The 22,950-nt window shown below is 37.0% G+C and overlaps 1 protein-coding gene and 1 non-coding gene across 11 annotated transcripts in view; both read left to right on the top strand.

Moving 5' to 3' along the window:
* Window positions 1-22,950, top strand: part of GULP1 (GULP PTB domain containing engulfment adaptor 1) — a 295,772-nt gene that overhangs the window by 135,588 nt on the left and 137,234 nt on the right. The window lies entirely within an intron of this gene.
* LOC140845317 (U1 spliceosomal RNA) lies at window positions 17,002-17,165 on the top strand. Its single transcript, XR_012124091.1, has one exon. It is a non-coding gene; the product is annotated as a U1 spliceosomal RNA (small nuclear RNA).

Below are 22,950 nucleotides of genomic sequence, written 5' to 3'. Positions count from 1 at the left end.
ATATACATATATTGTACACTGTATATACAAAATAACACACATATACATAATTTTTTTCTGAACTATTTGAGATTAGTAGCAGACATGATGGCCCATTAACCATCATTACTTCAGTGACTTTCTCCTAAAAATAAGACATTCTCCTTTATAACCACAGAATTGCCATCAGAATCACAAAATTAACTTTGAATTCCATCATCTAGCCCACAAACTCTATTCATGTTTCAGTGATTATCCCAGCAGGATCCTTTACAGGTACAGGAGGATTGAATGTTACATGTAGTTGTCTGCTTAATCTCAGGTGGGGAGGCTCCCATCTTCCCTTTTCTTTCATGACCTTGGCATTTTTTAAGAATACAGACTACTTTGTGGATATCTCTCTCAATAATGGGTTTGCCTGATGTTCATGAATAGATTCAGGTTACTCTCCTTTTTGTGTTGAACTCACATAAGTGCTGCCGAGTTCTCAGTCCATCAGGAACCACATGATGCCTGTATGTTCGAATAGGCATGATCATTTTCTTAACTTGGTTAATACTGTATCTGCCAGATTTCTTTTCTGTAAAGTTTGGCAACTAGGAGTTTTATGCAAATCAGTAACTACTATTTGGGAGAGATATTTTAAAATCATGTAAATAACTTGATGTTCATCAAATTTTACTCATTAGTTTTAGCATTGACGGCCCTTGCCTTAATTAGTTATTGCTATGTTGGTTACCAAATGGTGGTTTTCTAAACTCCATCATTCCTTTCATGTTGGCATTCTATTGCAAAATACAACTTTCCCTCTCCCCAACTTATGTATTTATTTATATCATTATTAAGATTCTTATGTTATTCAATGGTTTGTAATCCATTACTATCATTATTTATTTTGTTCTTTAAATTGCCCCAGTGGTACCCCATTCAGGATCCAGTGTCATTTTGACATAGCTCCATCGTTCTTGGAGCACTTTTTGCCTTTTGGCATAGGAGAGGTTAAGGTTCATCTTGTATTTTTTCTGCCTCAGCCTTGGGATTACTCATTTCTCTAAGGCCTGCCAGCCCTGGTCTTGCCAAAGAATACATCCTCATTAGCGATTTATATATTTTTGGAGATATGTTTGTTCAACTACTTTGACAATTTTTAAGCTGAGTTGTTTTTCTTTTCGTTGTTAAGATTTGTGAGTATTCTTTTTGGTGAAGGTACATTTAATATTTACCACTAGCCTTCTGTCCCTATTTCTCAGTTAGTTTGTCTGGTTGAAGGTACCATTTCAGGAAGAGCTGATGGAAATTTTCCTAGTTTTCACAAGCAGACAAAGTTGGTCTCCACTTTAATATTTCAAAATTATTTGCTTGCTCCCAAATCATTAGGTGCCATTTTCTTTTCTTCAGTTTCTTCTGCCATAAAGCATTGTTGTAAAAACTTTGAGTTCAATCTGCTTTTTTTTCCCTTTTATAAGTGTCAGAGTTTTTGCCTAGATTCCCATTTTTTTTTAACCTTAAATTTTATCAGAATTTGACTAGAGTATGTCATCCTATTGGCCATTTTGGTGACTTTGCTCAGGTATACAATGTACTATTCATATGCACATACTTTTAAATCTTTTTTTTTCCATTTTAGTATTTTTTTTTTTAGTTTTGTTTTTTGTTTTTAGCATTCATAGTGGCCCATTGCTTTGGCTTTCTTCTTTGAGGACTCATTATATATTGGATTATTTGAGACTAAATATATAACTAGTGGTTTACAATGTCTTTTCTAGCTTTACAACTCTAAAACTCTCTTCTGTGGTTTGCTAAAGAGATAAACTATAGCTTCATACTTTCAGATTTATCCTGGCCCTGTTTTCTTCTTTAAATTTCTGTGGACTTTTTCTTTAGTCACTACTATTTCAGGTTAGCCCAATTTGTTTCTATTCCCAGAATTTACCTTTAATTGAAGACTTTAATGTGTGCTTTCTGGAAATTCATATGGTCTGGATTGCTCCAACTCCTTTCAACCTTAACACAACTTTTTGCCCACCCCAGGCAACTGGAATGGAAAATGCCCTCTCAGTGCAGTTCTCAGTGAGAACCCATTGACTATTTTGGTGTGTTAAATCTTTTGATTTCCTTTATTTTTTCCATCACTAATGGTAATATGGTAAGCCTATTGAGGTTTACCCTAACTCAATTGCATTTTTGAGATTCTTGGAGATAGCTTGTGTATTAGTTATCTGTGCCTTGTAATAAATTCTTTGCTGCATAAAACACTTCTTAAAACTACAGCCATTTATTACCTCACAATTTTTGTGTAGCAGAAATGCCATAGACTTGCTTAGCTGGGTCTTCCACTTAGGGTATCATTAAATTAATTAATTTCAAGGCTGAAATTAAAGTGTTGGCTGGGCTGCATTCTCATCTGTATGGTCTATTAGGCAAGAATCTGCTTCCAAGATCCTTAGGTTGACAGAATTCATTGCTGTGCACGTATGCAATTCATGGCAAGGCCAGTGAGGAAGAGACTAAGTTTGCTCTCCTTAGAGTCTTTAATTTTTAGGCCAGACTCTCTCCGTAGACAACTCACAGAATAGCTCTTTGCTTCTTCAAATTCTGAAGGAGAGACAGTCTGCCTTCAGAAAGGGCCCAGTCCCTTTTTGAAAGGCTCTCACTTGATTAAGTCAGGTCCACCATTTCTCTTTTAATTAAGTGAAAAAGCAACCGTTGGGGACCTTTCTTGTATTTTCAAAATCCCTTCATCTTTAGTATATTATTTAACATAATCCTGAGAGGGGTACCCCATTGTGATCACAGGTCTTGCCCGCACTCAGGGATTATTAGAGTGTGCACTCTGGCAGGCAAGATTCTTGGGACCATCTTAAAATTCTGCTCATCTCATTCTGTCACATACTTTTGTTGAAGATTTTGCTCCTGGATTTTTCATTTTGCAATTTTGGTTGTATTATCTCTTTTTATGGAAGAATTCCCAAACTATGCAACCATGATCACCATTTTCAAAAATCCTATAATTATTTTATGTTAACAAAATGTAATGGGACATAATATGATAACAAAAGACACATAGCATCATAGGTATGATCTTCCAACTTTATTAAAGTGTAGGGATTTACCTTCCTCACTGATTTAGATGCTCTCAAGCTCCAGTAATAGGAACGTATTCATGTCTCTGTCACAGCAGTTAGTATATTTTATTGTCTGCTTTCTTTTTCCAGTGATTTCCAAAGTGAGACACATGAATCCATACAGGGAATTAAAGAGAAAAGAAATATTGCAGTTTTTATTCAAAATCAATTTCTATCTAATATCATTTGATTTTTGTTTTAGGTGTATTTTGTAATATATGTACTTAATATTAAGAAATAGTATGTACATTTAATTTTTATTTATTTAATTTATTTTATTTTTTATTTTTTATTTTTATTTATATATTTTTTGAGAGGGCATCTCTCATATTTATTGATCAAATGGTTGTTAACAACAATAAAATTCTGTATATGGGACTCAATGCACAATCATTAATCAACCCCAAGCCTAATTCTCAACAGTCTCCAGTCTTCTGAAGCATAATGAACACTTGTTCTTACATAGTGAATAAGTTCTTACATGGTGAACAGTACAAGGGCAGTCATATCACAGAAACTTACAGTTTTGATCACGCATCATGAACTATAAACAAGTCAGATATGATTATTCATTTGATTTTTATACTTGATTTATATGTGAATCCCACATTTCTCCCTTCTTCTTCTTCTTCTTCTTTTTATTATTTTTTTAATAAAATGCTAATGTGGTAGGTAGATGCAAGATAAAGGTACAAAACATAATTTAGTGCTGTAAGAGGGCAAATGTAGATGATCAGGTGTGTGCCTATAGACTAAGTATTAATCCAAGCTAGACAAGGGCAACAAAACATCCACGGATACAGATTTCTCTCAAAATGGGGGGGGGCAGTAAGGTTCTAAGCCTCACCTCTGTTGATCCCCAATTTCTCACCTGATGGCCCCCATGCGACTGTGCCTGTCTTAGGTTGTTCCTCCCTTGAGGAATCTTATCCATCTCTGGCTAACCAGTCATCTTCCAAGGCCATACAGGGAAATGTAAAGTTGGTAAGTGAGAGAGAAGCAATATTCTTTGAAAAGGTTAGCTTTTTACTTCTTTTCAGATTTATGCCCTGTGGCTTCTATGCCCAGCATTTGTCTTGAGGTATCTTTACCACTTGGAAGAATTATGATACTCGGTAATTTTTGATATAAGGCACAAATTCTACTAAAGGGTTGTAATTAGGAAGGAAGAAGAAAAACTATAGAAGTAGCAGATGGAAGAAAACATGGGAAGATTGATTATTTCTTTGACATATCTTCTTGTAGAGTAACATAAGCATGTATAGGTTTTAACAAACTGCTAATTAAACTGCATACACACATAACATAATAGGAATACAGCTACATAACAAAAGCAGACCTACAATTACCAGCCATATTCAGTGAAACCAAGAAAACCAGTTAGGCACCCTAGGCATAAGTGAAAACTTATCAATGATATGATGGATATTGTCTAACTGAATTTGAATAGTTTGAGAAAAATCAGACAAATTAAAACAACACATTCCTGGGACCTGTTTACATCCCATATGTTCTTTTTTTTTTTTTTTTGATAGGGCATCTCATTTATTGATCAAATGGTTGTTAACAACAATAAAATTCTGTATAGGGGACTCAATGCACAATCGTTAATCAACCCCAGGCCTAATTCTCAACAGTCTCCAATCTTCTGAAACATAACAAATAAGTTCTTACGTGGTGAACAAGTTCTTACATACTGTGCTAGGGCAGTCATATCACAGAAACTTTCAGTTTTGATCACGCATCATGAACTATGAACAATCACTTACATTTAATTTTTAATTTAAATTAACTTCTTAGTAGTAAGAAGTAGTATGTATATTTAATTTTTAATTGATGTATTATATACATGTATACATTAATTTGTGCATGTGTTTGGGCACAGCCTCAAATGTTTTCTACAGTCTTCATAAAGAAACATTTTGAAAACCACTGTTTTGATAGTAAACTACTTTTAAAGGGACTATAATTTCTCTATCTCAATATCCTTTACACTTGGCAAATAAATATGAATACAATAAAATTTGTCTGTTCCTCAATAAAATGAACATGTCTTATTGCTTACCTAGACCACAGCATTATTCATTATAGATTTACCTTTTTTTATCATATTTATTATACAAGTTCTGCTAGGATGACTTCTCTGAGATGCCATTGTGTTCAGTATGTGAAAACCATCGAGTTGTATTTTTCATATTATGTATTAATATCTGTAACTAATAGGATGAGTATTATGAGGGCATGTCCCTGAATTTTTTATAAAACTTATGCTTTCCAGGTTACATTCCGTTCCCCAGCAATGAAGAGCATTAAGAACTAAAATTTACTGATTCCTTTTGAAAATTGTTCTTAGGCCTTTCTAAAATTCAGTGCCCACACAATCTAATTGGTATTTACACATAGCAAGTTGAAGTTAGGATTGATTACACATTGGTAATTATCTCTTTGTTATATTTAGAGGTGAAATAGCACTTGTTTTTCTACTTTGGCTTCATTATTTGCTTGGCAATCAAAGTGCTTGGAGTTGAAAGTTACATCAGAATAAAAGACTAAGGAGAATTTTTTTAAAAACTTAACTCTTCAAAATCATGATTAGCAGTTATGAGATCAAACAAAAGACAGTTTTTATTATGGTATATCCTGTAATCCAAAAGCAGGTATTAATTTCTCAGATGCACACAGCACTATGCCTATAGATCACCTGTGAAACACATAATTTCTGACTGTCAAGATATGTTTTGTATGTTTTTGCCCCCCCTGAGTGAAGGATTTAAAATTAAACACCAATTTATATGGGTATATTTTATGACTATTTTATAATCATTACATTCAATCCATCTTAAATAAAAATATTTTATTATTTCAGGAAAATAAAATGATTTTAATTAAAAGCTAAAGGATTACAAATTGATGCTGGAAGCTAGGTTTACATACTAACAATTTGTACTGTCAATTGATGAATATAAAAAAATAACATTAAGTAGGAAATTAAAAACTCAACAATTTAAATATTAAATAATATAGAAGAATTTTTAGGCCATTTATAAGTTAGATCTTATTAACTCAATAAAATCCAGTCAATAATATAATCTTTCTGACTTTAATACTGTCTTGAATGTTTTTAAACTTTACAGTGATTGTAATCCATAGAACTTATCATAGACTAGGTCAGGAAGGGATCAAACCAACAGGAAAAGTAAGCAGAATGCATTTTTAAGATGTCACACTCTGGTTTTTGTGGTTAAAGAAAAGAAAAGTGGGACATGAGCTCCACTGTTACCCTGCTTCTTCCTTTGTACTAATTGGAACAAGCCTCAGGCATGAAAGAAAGAACACATATAGGGGCTTTTTGCTTTAATACTATTTCTTAAAAGTGTCTTTCCAAGTCAGTAGTAATATTAGTACAGAACTATAAAATAAAGTTGCTTAGAAAGTGTTCGAAAGAGAAACTTTGACTCATGATTTACCCCTAAGTTACTTTTCATTAATTCTTTTCCTTCAAGAACACACATTGATCACTGATACCCTACCTTCTCTCAAGTCTCCTATATCCCACAATCCATCAGTAAGAACTTTTGACACTCCTCCTCAAAATATATACAGTTTGGCCAATTTTCACTTCTGCATGGCCAAAACCTTCAACCAAACTACCTTCACTTACCATCCCCACCAAGCCCTCCCTGCTTTCACACTTGTACCACATTACCTCCCCTCCAGTGGTCTATTTTCCATTTATTGTCAGTGATACTTTTAAATAAAATGTCAGATTATATCACCTTTCTGCTAATTCTTTTAGGTGTCTTCCCATTATACTTAGAACAGAGTCCATACTCTTTACCGTTTTTGCAAGGCCCTACCCTGTACATCTGTCCTCTCTGACCTTTGCTCCTATCACTTTCCTTCTCGCCTGCAGCCACTTTACACTGGCTTTCTTGCTATTTTTCAAAATGCTTAGCTTGTTTTTTCTTCTTGCTCTTGTCAGATACCACCTGGACTTTCTGCTTCACTTCATCGGGTCTCTACTCAGTACTCATCTACCTTCCCTATCCAAACCTCCAGTCTAAGATTATACCCTGTAATATCACTTTATAATCATTTTCCCTACCTTATTTTCTATAGTGCTTCTTAATCTTTGTAAGGGTGTTCCAAGAACACATAATTTGAAAAGGTCTCTTCAATAAACAATTCAGGAAAGCTGGATGCAAAAGAATGAAATTACTTTAGTTATCACTCACAAAAATGAACATGAAATGCATGAAAGACTTAAATGTAGAATGTGAAACCATAAAACTCCTAGAAGAAAACAGGGGAAAAAACTTGACATTGAACAAGAATTACAAAAAATTACAAAAATAAGATGCTTATATATGGGTGAGTTTGTTTCTGAGCTCTCTCTTCTGCTCCATTGGTCTATGTATTTGTTTATATCTCAGAACCATACTATTTTCATTACTATAGTTGTATAATATTTGAATTCAGAAAGTGTTATGTCTCCAGTTTTGTTCTTTCTTAAGATTCATTGGCTATTTAGGGTCTTTTTTTGGTTCCTTGCAGATTTTAGTAATTTTTTTCTACTTCTGTCAAAAATGCCATTGAAATATTGATAAGGATTTCACTGAATCTGTAGATTCTGGATAGTGTGGAAATTTTAACAACATTAATTCTTTTAATCCATAAACACAAGATATCTTTCCATTTATTTGTGTCTTCTTCAATTCCTTTAACTTCGTTTGTCACTGATTTCTAATTTAATACCATTATGGTCAGAAAAGATACTTGATATGATTTCAATCTTCTTAAATTTTTTAAGGTGTTTGTTTTGTAGCCCAACATATGATCTGTCCTGGAAAATGTTCTGCATGTGCTAGAGAAGAATGTGTGTCACACTGCTGTTGGATGTAATGTTCTGTGCATGTCTGGGTCTATAGTGTTATTCAAGACCATTTGCTCCTTACTGATTTTCTGTCTGGATGATCTATCTGTTATGAAAGTGGGGTATGAAAGTTATGAAAGTGAAGTCTCTATAATTTTACTGCTGTTTATCCCTTCAGGTCTGTTAGTATTTACCTTATATATTTAAGTGCTCCAATGTTGCATGTGTGTGTGTGTGTGTGTGTGTGTGTGTGTGTGTGTGTGTGTGTGTATGTGTATTTCTATTTTTATATTCCCTTGGTGAACTAACTCCATTATTATTATATGCTGACCTTTTTTGTCTCTTTTGACAGAAAATCTGTTTAGCTGATACAAGGATAGCTACCATTACTCTCCTTTGGTGTCCATGTCTATGGAATATCTGTTTCTGTCCCTTCATCTGATGTGTTTCCTTCAAGCTAAGTGAGTCCCTTTTAAGCAGCATATTGTTGGATTTTCTTTTTTTAATCCATTCAACCATTCTGTACCATTTGCTTGAAGACTTTAATGAGTTCGCTTTTAAAGTAATTATTTTACTATTATTTTCTCTTGCCATTTTATTAATAGTTTTCTAACTCATTTGTAGTTGCTCCTTTTTTCCTCTTTGTATGTCTTTGTGATTTGTTGAAAGGGGCCAGAACCAAGTCACAGAGCTGCTTGACGAATATGCCTCTTGCCAGATTCTTAGGTGAGCAGGAGTGCATTCAGATTGGGGCAGAGTGGGGCTGGAGCCAGGTCACAGGTCTGCTTAAAGGCCCACAATTGGACCAAGGTCATTAGCCCCTCCTCCAAGGGCATGGATAGGTTTGTCTCCCTCTAGCTCCCTGAGAAGGTAGAGCCACTGCTGGAATGTGGTTGAAAGGAGCTGGAGTTTGGTTGATGGACTCTTCAAGGTCCACAGGTACACTGAGGTCAACATGCCTACTCTGGGGGTATGATTGGATATGTCTCCTGGATGGGGGCAGAGGGGTCCCTGGATGGCCAGTACTGCCTTTGGTCTGAGAGGCACTGAATCTGTTTTATAGGATCATTTCAGTCTCTGAGGTAGGACCAGTTGCTGTGTGGAGGACCCCTCCTGGACCACAGCTGAAAGGGGCAAGACACAAGTTACAGGACTTTCACAGTCTCTGCAGTAGGACCAAGATGGTGGGCCAACCTCCAGGGACTCAAATAGTTGTGATTCCTGGCAGTTGCCTAACATGGCAGGACTGCTCCCAGCTTGCGATTGGATCCCAAAGGTCCCACAGAGGCCCTTTTGTCCATGATGGGCTGCCAAATTACTCTTATGAGGGTGGTATAAGACCTCCTACTTCCCCATCTTACTGATGTCACTCAGGCAATAATGGATCTGTAAAGATGCGATAACTATAAAAAGCCTACAAATACATATAGATGCATGTGCACACACATGCTCTGTGTGTGTATTCTGTAACATTCTACATCAAATTGTTATTAGTGGTCAGTGTGATCTTTAGGGTGTGGTTCTGGGGGAAAGGACAACTAGAGGGAGAAGGGAACAGTATTTGATCTGTTCTTTATCTTTAATATGTCTTTAAGATAAAGACAGATTTTATCTTTCCCTTTCTATGTCTTTGTATTTTTCAAAATTTTTAAGCATTTATGCCTTTTTGTCATGAAAAAATCAATAAAAGAAAACTAGGATATAAAATACTAGAGACAGATTGTACTGAACACTGTTATGAGTAAGGTGATTCAGGAAAATTATAATGAAATGGGACAGCTTTGTATCAAGTAGTATAAGATGATAGGAAAGGGAAGTAATTTATATCCTTATTCATTTATGCATGTCATATATTTTTCAAAAAGCACAACCATGCATCTAAGAGAATTTGAAAGTGAGGAAATAACACAGAGGGATAAACAAGTTTAAAAAAACAGTGAAACGAAGTGACTAGTTTATAAAATTCGTATCCTGGAAGTCTAACATATTTGCTAAAATTGGGTCACAAATATGGGTTCTCAGATTCCTAAAAGCCAGAACAGATAAAGAAACTTAACTCACAGTATCCATTACCTAAAAACATTATCTGTTGCTGGGAAGCTGTAGAGTAATTTTGCAGTGAGCTGAGAGCAGAGGGGAGGACTGATGAAGCTTCTTTCAAGTCTCATTTATCAAACTTGATAACTATCAAATGGTACCATTCTGAAATTAAGATAAAAGCCAGGTTGTCTAAAGATATAATCTATCTAAAAAGTCACTCATCTGGAATGACTCAATCCTCAGGGATAAATGGAGCATTAATGCATTTTGTGCAGAATCTGACAAACACCAGAATTTATTTTGAAACTGTAGTATTTAAGCTTTGTAATGACTCCTGTCTTCAATTTATCACCTGGTTGTGTGTTATGGCTACAACACATTTTGATACAGTGGTGTTCATTCATCATTTAGTATTATTTTTGCAATACTTAGGTATTCAAAACATCTGGGTTTTGTGTTTGTTGTCGACTTGAATGTAGAGCTATAAATCATGTACTTCGTTAAATGTGCTCTTTCTCAGACTTGGGCCCCATTACCTGGCATCTGGGAACCTCTGCAGTGTTTGTGTTTAGGCTCAATATTCCACCCACAGTGAATCTTCTAGAAAGATGCCTACAATGGAAACCTGAAAGATCATATTATCTAAATTAAAGTTAACCCAAATGGTGGAGTTACCTGGAGCCCAGGCCAGTGGCTGTCTACCACTGCGCTCCCATCTGCTGTGGTTTGGCTAAGTGAGCCAATAAAGCCCTTCCCTTTCTTGATGAAGCTAGGATGGATTTTTCTTTATTTGGAACTGACAGATCCCTGACCAATAGAGCTTTTTAAGTTTAAAATATTGCAACAAATCTAAAATGGCTTCTATTTACTACACAAGCAAACATTTTAAATAAGATTTTACAATGATGGGTTGACAGTTTAAGATCATTGCTTTGCAAAAAACATGAAAAATAGCCTATTAAAAACTAGGTGAGAAGTGTCAAATGCCAGCTAATAAAAATGTTCTTTTAGGGGAAGGAGCCAAAATGGCGGTGTGAGTAGATCAGCAGAAATCTCCTCCCAAAAACATATATATTTTTGAAAATACAACAAATACAACTATTCCTAAAAGAGACACCAGTAGATACAGTACAATAGCCAGGCTACATCTACATCTGCGAGAACTCAGCATCACACGAAGGGAGGTAAGATATAAGCCATGGCCCAGCAGGACCCAATGCCCCCCATCCCAGACCCCAGTGGGAAAAAGGAGTCAGAGCAGGGAGGGAGTGAAATCCCAGGACTGCTAAATGACCAGCTCTAGAAATCCGCCCCAGGAGCGCAGACACATGGTGCACAGGGTGCTGGATATTCTAGAAACAGAAAAGCAAAACCTGCTCATAGGTCCCTGCAACTGGTGCCCCGGAGACAAAAGAAAAGCAAGTGCTTTTTACAACTCTTAAAGGGACAGGGACCCCACAGCTGGAAGAAGTAGTCCCGACACATGCACCCCAGCACCTGGGAACCCGGGGAACTCCAGGCAACCTGATCCCCTGGGTGGCAGCACAGCTCTGAAGCCCCAAACGGCAATAAGCAGCCTCCCAGTTGTTCCCCCAACTGGGGCGGACCCTGGCACAATGGCAGTGGGAGAGCAGCTGCGTGCGCCAGGGGAGGCAGTGCAAGAGGGGCCTGGAAGTGGCCTGCATGGGGCTGGAGTGGCCTGAGCAAGCCAGTGGTGGCAGTGCCAGAGGGGACCAGGAGAGGCCTGCGCAAGCCCATGGTGGCAGCGACAGAGGGGCACAGGAGCAGCCTGCGTGGGGCTGGGAGTGGCCTGCGCGAGCCTGGGGTGGTGGCGGAGGAGAAGCCCAGGAGCAGCCACGCCCCCAGCAGCCTCCGAATAACTCAGCATGACACACAGCCACCCAGGCCAGACCCAAAGGCAACTGCCAAAACAGAGCTGCCCTGCAGGGGTGCCGCTTTCACGGGAGAGTGCACCCAGCATGCCTGCCATGCCCCTCAGGGCTCTGCAGTACTCTGATGGAGACCCTGCCCACAGCAGCTAAGGGGATTAACCTGGAAGCTGCTCTAGGAGTGCAGGTAACCAACACAGGCAGCAGAGAAGGGCAAGGTGACCAGCAAGCAGGACAAGACTTTGTTCTCCCAGCTGAGACATGCGCTACCAGCCTATAGCTACCTATATCACCATGAAAAGGCAGAAGAATTTAGTCCAGTCCAAAACAGTGCAGACAGCCCCTGAGAGAGGACCAGGAGAGACAGATCTAGCCAATCACCCCAAAAAATAATTCAAAGTAAAGGTCATAACCATGCTGATGGATGTTCGGAAAAATCTTCAAGAGCTAAGGGATGAAGTCCTGAAGGAGATTAAAGAAATGAAACAATCTCTGAAGGACTTAAGAGCAGACTGGATGAGGTGCAAGAGGCTGTTAATGGAATAGATATCAGAGAACAGGAACACAGAGAAGCTGATGCAGAGAGAGATAAAAGGATCTCCAGGAATGAAAGAATATTAAGAGAACTGTGTGACCAATCCAAATGGAAAAATATTCACACTAGAGGGGTACTGGAAGAAGAAGAGGAGAGAAAAAGGGATAGAAAGTGTCTCTGAAGAAATAATTGCTGAAAACATCGCCAAACTGGGGGAGGAAATAGTTGCTCAGACCACAGATGCACACAGAACTCCCAACAGAAGAGAGCCAAGGAGGACAACAACAAGACACATAATAATTAAAATGGCAAAGATCAAGGACAAGGACAGAGTTTTAAAGGCAGAGAGAGAGAGGAAAAAGGTCACCTACAAAGGAAAACCCATCAGGCTATCATCAGACTTCTCAACAGAAACTTTACAGGCCAGAAGAGAATGGCATGATATATTTAGTGCAATGAAATAGAAGGGCCTTAAACCAACAATACTGTATCCAGCACAATTATCATTTAAACATGAAGGAGGGATTAAACAATGCCCAGAGAAGCAAAAGTTGAGGGAATTTGCCTTCCACAAACCACCTCTACAGGGTATTTTAGAGGGACTGCTCTACATGGGAGCACTCTTACGGCTAAATAGATGTCACCAGAGAAAATAAAATCACAGCAAAGAAAGCAGACCAACTAAATACTACCTAAAAACAAAAATAAAATCAACTACCCACAAAAGCACTCAAAGGAAACACAAAGAGGACAGAAAAAAACACCCAAGATATAAATGGAGGAGGAATAAGAAGGGAGAGAAATAAAGAATCACCAGACAGGTGTTTATAATAGCTCAATAAGCGAGTTAACATAAACAGTAAGATAGTAAAGAAGCTAACCTTGAACCTTTGGTAACCATGAACCTAAAGCCTGAAATGGCAATAAGTACATATCTTTCAATAATCACCTTAAATGTAAATGGACTGAATGCACCAATCAAAAGATACAGAGTAATAGAATGGATAAAAAAGCAAAACCCACCTATATGCTGCTTACAAGAGACTCACCTCAAACCCAAAGACACACTCAGACTAAAAGTCAAGGGATGGAAAAAGATATTTCATGCAAACAACAAGGAGAAAAAAGCAGGTATTGCAGTACTAGTATCAGACAAAATAGACTTCAAAATAAAGAAAGTAACAAGAGAGAAAGAACGACATTACATAATGATAAAGGAGTCAGTCCAACAAGAGGACATAACCATTATAAATATTTACGCACGCAACACAGGAGCACCAGCATATGTGAAACAAATACTAACAAAACTAAAAGAGGAAATAGAATGCAATGCATTCATTTTAGGAGACTTCAACATGCCACTCATTCCAAAGGATAGATCCACGGGACAGAAAATAAGTAAGGACACAGAGGTACTGAACAACACACTAGAACAGATGGACCTAATAGACATCTATAGAACTCTACATCCAAAAGCAACAAGATACACATTCTTCTCAAGTGCACATGGAACATTCTCCAGAATAGGTCCCATACTAGGCCACAAAAAGAGACTCAGTAAATTCCAAAAGATTGAAATTCTACCAACCAACTTTTCACCACAAAGGCATAAAACTAGAAATAAATTGTACAAAGAAGCAAAAAGGCTCACAAACACATGGAGGCTTAACAACATGCTCCTAAATAATCAATGAATCAACAACCAAATAAAAATGGAGATCTAGCAATATATGGGAACAAATGACAACAACATCACAAAGTCCCAACTTCTGTGGGACGCTGCAAAAGCAGTCTTAAGAGGAAAGTATATAGCAAACCAGGCATATTTAAAGAAGGAAGAACAATCCCAAATGAATACTCTAATGACACTATTATTGAAATTGGAAAAAGAAGAACAAATGAGGCCTAAAGTCAGCAGAAGAAGGGACATAATAAAGATCAGAGAAGAAATAAATAAAATTAAGAAGAATAAAACAATAGAAAAAATAAAAGAAACTAAGTTGGTTCTTTGAGAAAATAAACAAAATATATAAGCCTCTAGCCAGACTTACTAAGAGAAAAAGAGAATCAACACACATAAACAGAATCAGAAATGAGAAAGGAAAAATCATGATGGACCCCACAAAAATACAAAGAATTATGAGAGACTACTATGAAAACCTATATGCTAAGAAGCTGGAAAACCTAGAGGAAATGAACAACTTCCTAGAAAAATACAACCTTCCAAGACTGACCAAGGAAGAAACAGAAAATCTAAACAAACCGATTACCAGCAATGAAATTGAAGCGGTAATCAAGAAAACCACCCAAGAACAAAACCCCCAGGCCAGATGGATTTACCATGGAATTTTATCAGACATGCAGAGAAGACATAATACCCATTCTCCTTAAAGTTTTCCAAAAAGTAGAAGAGAATGGAAAACTCCCAACCTCATTCTATGAAGCCAACATCACCCTAATACCAAAACCAGACAAAGACCCCACCAAAAAAGAAAACTACAGAGCAATATCCATGATGAACGTATATGCAAAAATATTACCAAACCGAATTCAAAAATACATCAAGAGGATCATACACCATGACCAAGTGGGATTCATCCCAGGGATGCAAGGATGGTACAACATTCAAAAATCCATCAACATCATCCACTGCATCAACAAAAAGAAGGACAAAAACTACATGATCATCTCCATAGATGCTGAAAAAGCATTCGACAAAATTCAACATCCATTCATGATCAAAACCCTCAACACAATGGGCAATTACTTCAACATTAGAAAGGCCATATATGATAAACCCACAACCAACATCATACTGAACAGCGAGAAGCTGAAAGCTTTTCCTCTGACATAGGGAACATGACAGGGATGCCCACTCTCCCCACTGTTATTCAACAGAGTACTGGAGGTCCTAGCCAAAGCAATCAGACAAAACAAAGAAATACAAGGAATCCAGATTGGTAAAGAAGAAGTTAAACTGTCACTATTTGCAAATGATATGATATTGTACGTAAAGAACCCTAAAGCCTCCACTCCAAAACTACTAGAACTAATATCTCAATTCAGCAAAGTTGCAGGATACAAAACACACAGAAATCTGTGGCTTTCCTATACGCTAACAATGAACTAATAGAAAGAGAAATCAGGAAAACAATTCCATTCACAATAGCATCAAAAAGAATAAAATACCTAGGAATATACCTAACCAAGGAAGTGAAAGACCTATACCCTAAAAACTATAAGACACTCTTCAGAGAAATTAAAGGGGACACTAACAAATGAAAACTCATTCCATGCTGCTGGCTAGGAAGAATTAATATTGTCAAAATGGCCATCCAGCCCAAAGCAATATACAGGTTTGAGGTAATCCCTATCCAATTACCAACAGCATTCTTCAACAAACTGGAACAAATAGTTCTAAAATTCATATGGAAACACCAAAGACCCCGAATAGCCAAAGCAATCCTGAGAAGGAAGAATAAAGTGTGGGGTGGGGTCTCGCTCCCCAACTTCAAGTTCTACTACAAAGCCACAGTAATCAAGACAATTTGCACTGGCACAAGACAGAGCCAGAAACCAGTGGAACAGATTAGAGACTCCAGACATTAACCCAAACATATATGGTCAATTAATATTTGATAAAGGAGCCATGGACACACAATGGGGAAATGAGAGTCTCTTCAACAGATGGTGCTGGCAAAACTGGACAGCTACATGTAAGAGAATGAAACTGGATCACTGTCTAACCCCATACACAGAAGTAAATTCGAAATGGATCAAAGACCTGAATGTAAGCCATGAAACCATCAAACTCTTAGAAACAAACATGGGCAAAAATTTCTTGGACATAAACATGAGTGACTTCTTCATGAACATATCTCCCCGGGGAAAGGAAACAAAAGCAAAAATGAACAAGTAGGACTATATCAAGTTGAAAAGCTTCTGTACAGCAAAGGACACCATCAATAGAACAAATAGGTACCCTACAGTATGGGAGAATATATTCATAAATGACAGATCTGATAAAGGGTTGACATCCAAAATATATAAAGAGCTCATGCACCTCAACAAACAAAAAGCAAATAATCCAATTAGAAAATGGGAAGCATAGCTGAATAGACAGTTCTCTAAAGAAGAAATTCAGATGGCCAACAGACAAATGAAAAGATGCTCTACATCGCTAATCATCAGAGAAATGCAAATTAAAACCACAATCAGATATCACCTCACACCAGTAAGGATTGCTGTCATCCAAAAGACAAACAACAAAAATGTTGGTGTGGTTGTGGAGAAAGGGGAACCCTCCTACACTGCTGGTGGGAATGTAAATTAGTTCAACCATTGTGGAAAGCAGTATGGAGGTTCCTCAAAATGCTCAAAATAGAAATACCATTTGACCCAGGAATTCCACTTCTAGGAATTTACCCTATGAATGCAGCATCCCAGTTTGAAAAAGACAGATGCTCCCCTATGTTTATCACAGCACTATTTACAATAGCCAAGAAATGGAAGCAACCTAAGTGTCCATCAGTAGATGAATGGTTAAAGAAGATGTGGTACATACTTACCTGGCAGGGGAGATACCATGATCACGAAGGTGGTTTTCCCAGGGCGAGGCTTATCCATTGCACTGCGGATGTGCTGACCCCTGCGATTTCCCCAAATGTGGGAAACTCGACTGCATTATTTGTGGTAGTGGGGGACTGCGTTCGCGCTTTCCCCTGAAAAAAAAAAAAAAAAAAAAAAAAAAAGAAGATGTGGTACATATACACAATGGAATATTATTCAGACATAAAAAGAAAACAAATCCTACCATTTGCAACAACATGGATGGAGCTAGGAAGGTATTATGCTCAGTGAAATAAGCCAGGTGGAGAAAGACAAGTACCAAAAGATTTCACTCATATGTGGAGTATAAGAACAAAGAAAAACTGAAGGAACAAAACAGCAGCAGACTCACAGAACCCAAGAATGGACTAACAGTTACCAAAGGGAAAGGGATTGAGGAGGATGGGTGGGAAGGGAGGGATAAGGGTTGGGGAAAGGAAAGGGGGCTTTACGATTAGCATGTGGAGTGTGTGTGGGGCAGGGGAGGGATGTACAACACAGAAGATGAGTAGCGAGTCTGCAGCATCTTACTACACTGATGGACAGTGACTATAATGGGGTTCATGGGGGGTATTTGGTGAAAGGGGGAGCCTAGTAAACATAATGTGCTTCATGTAATTGTAGAATTAATGGTACCAAAAAAAATGTTCTTTTATTTTTTAGAATGCCAGTAAAATTATTTTTCTAATAATAATTACAGAGGTTAAAATCTTTGTATGAGAATTAAAATAACAGATGCATTTGGAATTAAAACAATGGTTGGTGGCATTTTAAATTTATATGTAAAATGTCAGAAAGTATTTGCTTTGTTTTGATATTTTTGAATAAAATACAGAGTCTGTACACAAATATAATTGTCTCTCCATAATGTGGCTTCTTTTCATTACGATTTTGGTCTTTGGTTTTGATGTTTAGTCATATCTGGTAAATGGAGTTAAGGCACTTGTGACCTTAGGTCATACATAAAGTTATTAATATTAATTATTAGCCATACTCTAAGCATTTTATGAAATGGAGAGTGAAGGAATTAATAAAGTCTTGATGGTATATGAACATTTGCTTTCTAAGGAAGATGTTTAAATGTTATATTTGTAAAAAATAATACAAAAAACCCCACAGCCCACTTTTTAAGAAGCTTTTGTTTTCAAAGGCAGTAAGTAAAGTACCTGCAAATCTTTTTCATTTTAATTTGGTACCTAGGTAAGTGCTAAGATGCTTTTGGGAAAATAGAACATACCAGGTAGCCTGGGTCTCCATCCCCCACTTACTACTTGAAAGACTGTGGACAAGTTTTACAACCTCTCTGTTTCCTTGTGTATATGATGGGCTAATAATAGTACTACCCAATAGCATTATTGTGAGAATTATTGAAGATAATATTTATAAGGTACATGGAACAGGGTTTAGCTTATAGTAAAATTTAGTAGCTGTTAACTCTTCTTATAATATGATGCAGCTGAATCAAAGTAGTTTTTACGTGCTTTGCTAATTAAATAATGGGACTATAAAATTCACTTTGAAGTTCCAAATTTATTTGAAAGATCAGATCCTGTTTCTTTTTCCCATGTCACTCTCTAAAATACAGCCTATCTTCCAGTTTTGTATCAAGTGAGGAGTAATCAAGGAAACAAGATCTACTGATGAGTCAGTGGGTTTAGGGTACTTACTGACAGCCTGGGTGCCCTACAAAGAAAACCACAAAAATGAAAAACCATCAACGATTTGGAACTTTAGCTATTAAAATTATTTATGTTTTGTTTTAACCTCCACTGGATTTGTATAATGTCTTGGAAGGAAGAATTAGTAAGTATCTGGAGAGATGTGGCAAAGATTTAGGTGGAGCAAGGGCCCACCATATCCTGACTTACTTGTTAGCACCACGGTTAGCCTGATGTCTTCCAGCTGGAAATGTGCTTCCAAGTCCTCACAAGCTCCATGTTCTGATTCTTGAAGGTCTCTGAATGTTCAATATCTGATCTACAACTATGTACATCACATTGTAGGCTCCCCATGGCATTTAAATGACAACTCTCTTTAGCATTTTCACCAACATTAAAAACAATGACTATCACCTCACCATAGGAAAAATAAAGTTTGCCATGGTTGCAAATCTAGAACCTAAGGAGTAAAGCAAATATATAGTTAAAATAGAGTGTTTCTCATTTAGAACAGTATTTTATCAGTTTATATTTTTGAAAGTTTAAACTGCCTGAGTATAATTCTTTGAAAGTCTCTTTTGTTAAAAAGTGATATTATAAAATAGCTTAAAGCAAAAAATATATGCATTTCAAATTCTAATTGTAGCTGAGAATGAAATTAAAATATGAGGAATAATTCTAATCAATTTGCTTTCTCTCTGAGAGGAGAGTCAGTTGCACATATTTTCTTCTTCTCCAAAAGATAGTTCTAGAAAGGTTGTTTAAAAATTGACTGTGGCTGGCAACTAGACAAAACAAAGAAATACAAGGAATCCAGATTGGTAAAGAAGAAGTTAAACTGTCACTATTTGCAGATGACAAGATATTGTACATAAAAAACCTTAAAGACTCCACTCCGAAACTACTAGAACTAATATCAGAATTCAGCAAAGTTGCAGGATACAAAATTAACACACAGAAATCCGTGGCTTTCCTATACACTAATAATAAACTAATAGAAAGAGAAATCAGGAAGACAATTCCATTCACAATAGCATCAAAAAGAATAAAATATCTAGGAATAAACCTAACCAAGGAAGTTAAAGACCTATACCCTGAAAACTATAAGACACTCTTAAGAGAAATTAAAGAGGTCACTAACAAATGGAAACTCATCTCATGCTCTTGGCTAGGAAGAATTAATATCGTCAAAATGGCCATCCTGCCCAAAGCAATATACAGATTCGATGCAGTCCCTATCAAATTACCAACAGCATTCTTCAACAAACTGGAACAAATAGTTCAAAAATTCATATGGAAACACCAAAGATCCTGAATAGCTAAAGCAATCCTGAGAAGGAAGAATAAAGTGGGGGGGGATCTCACTCCCCAACTTCAAGCTATACTACAAAGCCACAGTAATCAAGACAATTTGGTACTGGCACAAGAACAGAGCCACAGACCAATGGAACAGAATAGAGACTCCAAACATTAACCCAAACATATATGGTCAACTCACATTCGATAAAGGAGCCATGGACATACAATGGGGAAATGAGAGTCTCTTCAACAAATGGTGCTGGCAAAACTGGACAGCTACATGTAAGAGAATGAAACTGGATCACTGTCTAGCCCCATACACAAAAGTAAATTCGAAATGGATCAAAGACTTGAATGTAAGTCATGAAACCATAAAACTCTTAGAAAAAAACATAGGCAAAAATCTCTTAGACATAAACATGAGTGAACTTTTCTTGAACATATCTCCCTGGGCAAGGGAAACAAATGCAAAAATGAACAAATGGGACTATATCAAGCTGAAAAGCTTCTGTACAGCAAAGGACACCATCAATAGAACAAAAAGGTATCCTACAGTATGGGAGAATATATTCGAAAATGACAGATCCGATAAAGGGTTGATATCCAAAATATATAAAGAGCTCATGCACCTAAACAAACAAGAAGCAAATAATCCAATTAAAAAATGGACAGAGGAGCTGAATAGACAGTACTCTAAAGAAGAAATTCAGATGGCCAACAGGCACATGAAAAGATGCTCCACATCGCTTGTCATCAGAGAAATGAAAATTAAAACCACAATGAGATATCATCTCACACCAGTAAGGATTGCTGTCATCCAAAAGACAAACAACAAAAATGTTGGCGAGGTTGTGGAGAAAGGAGAACCCTCCTACACTGCTGGTGGGAATGTAAATTAGTTCAACCATTGTGGAAAGCAGTATGGAGGTTCCTCAAAATGCTCAAAATAGAAATACCATTTGACTCAGGAATTCCACTTCTAGGAATTTACCCCAAGAATGCAGCACTCCAGTTTGAAAAAGACAGATGCACTCCTATGTTTATCGCAGCACTATTTACAATAGCCAAGATATGGAAGCAACCTAAATGTCCATCAGTAGATGAATGGATAAAGAAGATGTGGTACCTGTACACAATGGAATATTACTCAGCTATGAGTAAAAAACATATCCTACCATTCGCAACAACATGGATGGAGCTAGAGGGTATTATGCTCAGTGAAATAAGCCAGGCAGAGAAAGACAAGTACCAAATGATTTCACTCATATGTGGAGTATAAGAACAAAAGAAAACTGAAGGAACAAAACAGCAGCAGAAGCACAGAACCCAAGAATGGACTAATAGTTACCAAAGGGAAAGGGACTGCGGGGGATGGGTGGGAAGGGAGGGAGAAGGGTGGGAAGAAAAGAAAGGGAGCATTACGATTAGCATGTATAGTGTTGGGGGAGCATGGGGAGGGCTGTGCAACACAGAGAAGACAAGTAGTGATTTTATAGCATCTTCTATGTTGAAAGACAGTGACTGTGAACTTGGTGACAAGTAGTGATTTTACAGCATCTTACTATGTTGATGGACAGTGACTGTGAATGGGGATGTGGGGGGGACTTGGTGAAGGGGGGAGCCTAGTAAACATAATGTCATTCATGTAATTATAGATTAATGATACCAAAAAAAAAAAAATTGACTGTGGCATTCTGTTTTTTTCTCCTAGTGCCCAGACCCGTTTCTGGTATCTTCTCCCAATTTCTAGTCCTAATTGGCTCTCTATTACCTCTGGCCCAGACTACTGCAGTACACCTTAGCTGATCTCCCTGACTTGTAAACTCCTTATTTTATTTGTCCTGTTCTCAGCTACCATATTAATATTGTTAAAACACATTGTCTTTGATCAATATCCAGTATGAATACCTGTCAAAGTATTTTTTTCTACTCTAAATTTAACAAGAAGCTTGCAATTCCATAAAGCCATCCAGGAGTGATTTCTGCTTTCATTGAACCTCTGGATCACTCAGCATATGGCAGTTACCTATGACTGCATTACACCATAGCAATTTGTGCACATGTCGTGTTCCTTTTGGCTGTCAGCACACTGGCACATAACTGAGCTGGTTGCCAGAAAATGCCAAGCTCATTCAGTGCTTGTTTGATCGTAAGCAGTCAATAAATTTCTATTGAAATTCTGAAGTTGTCCATTCCAGGTTGGCAAATGTTCCCTATGTTGCTTGCTAGGCTGTAGACAGAGTCTACAAAAATATTTTATACTTTTCTAACTAAAACTAACATTGTCTTACAAAACATTTCTTTAAGAATCTTGTCTCATGAATAGATTTTGAATTACCAAATTGTAGGAATATGAAGGTATTTCAAAGCAGACTCCATCTGATTAACTCATCTATTTTTTTTAATGTTAACATTCTCATTGTTTTGTCATATTTGTAATGAAATAGAACTAATTGTCAAAGATGGAATGGCTTCCACTTCATGCAGAGACAGAACTTGAGTTCTTGATATTCTAGTTTATGGATCCCACATCTTATATCATTTCTTGCTTTGGTTGGTGCATAATTCTTAAAGTTGATTCTACTCTGCCTTGTTTCCATTCTAGTTAACCTCCTCAGACTGCTAACTGTTGTGCCATCTAGCCAGGTCCTTCAGGGCATGAAAATTTAAAACAAAAAACAACAATACAAAAATGAATTAAGTGTTGTTAAAAAGACATTAAAAGGAGATAATGAAGACAGGTACAGAGCATGTGTTTCATTGTGAATAAGTGGGAAAGTGAATCAGAGATGATAAATGTGAGGGGACTTAAGAGAGGCTCACTTATGAGTGGCTAACACATGGACTATGTTTATCCACTCTACTAAAAAGATGATTACATTCCAATGCTGAGCAATCATTAACTTTGAAAAAAATATTGTTGAAAGACAGAAGATAAGCAATT

This window comes from Manis javanica, chromosome 12, assembly GCF_040802235.1.
Source record: "Manis javanica isolate MJ-LG chromosome 12, MJ_LKY, whole genome shotgun sequence".
NCBI lineage: Eukaryota > Metazoa > Chordata > Mammalia > Pholidota > Manidae > Manis > Manis javanica.
This window is presented reverse-complemented; position numbering and strand designations above follow the sequence as displayed.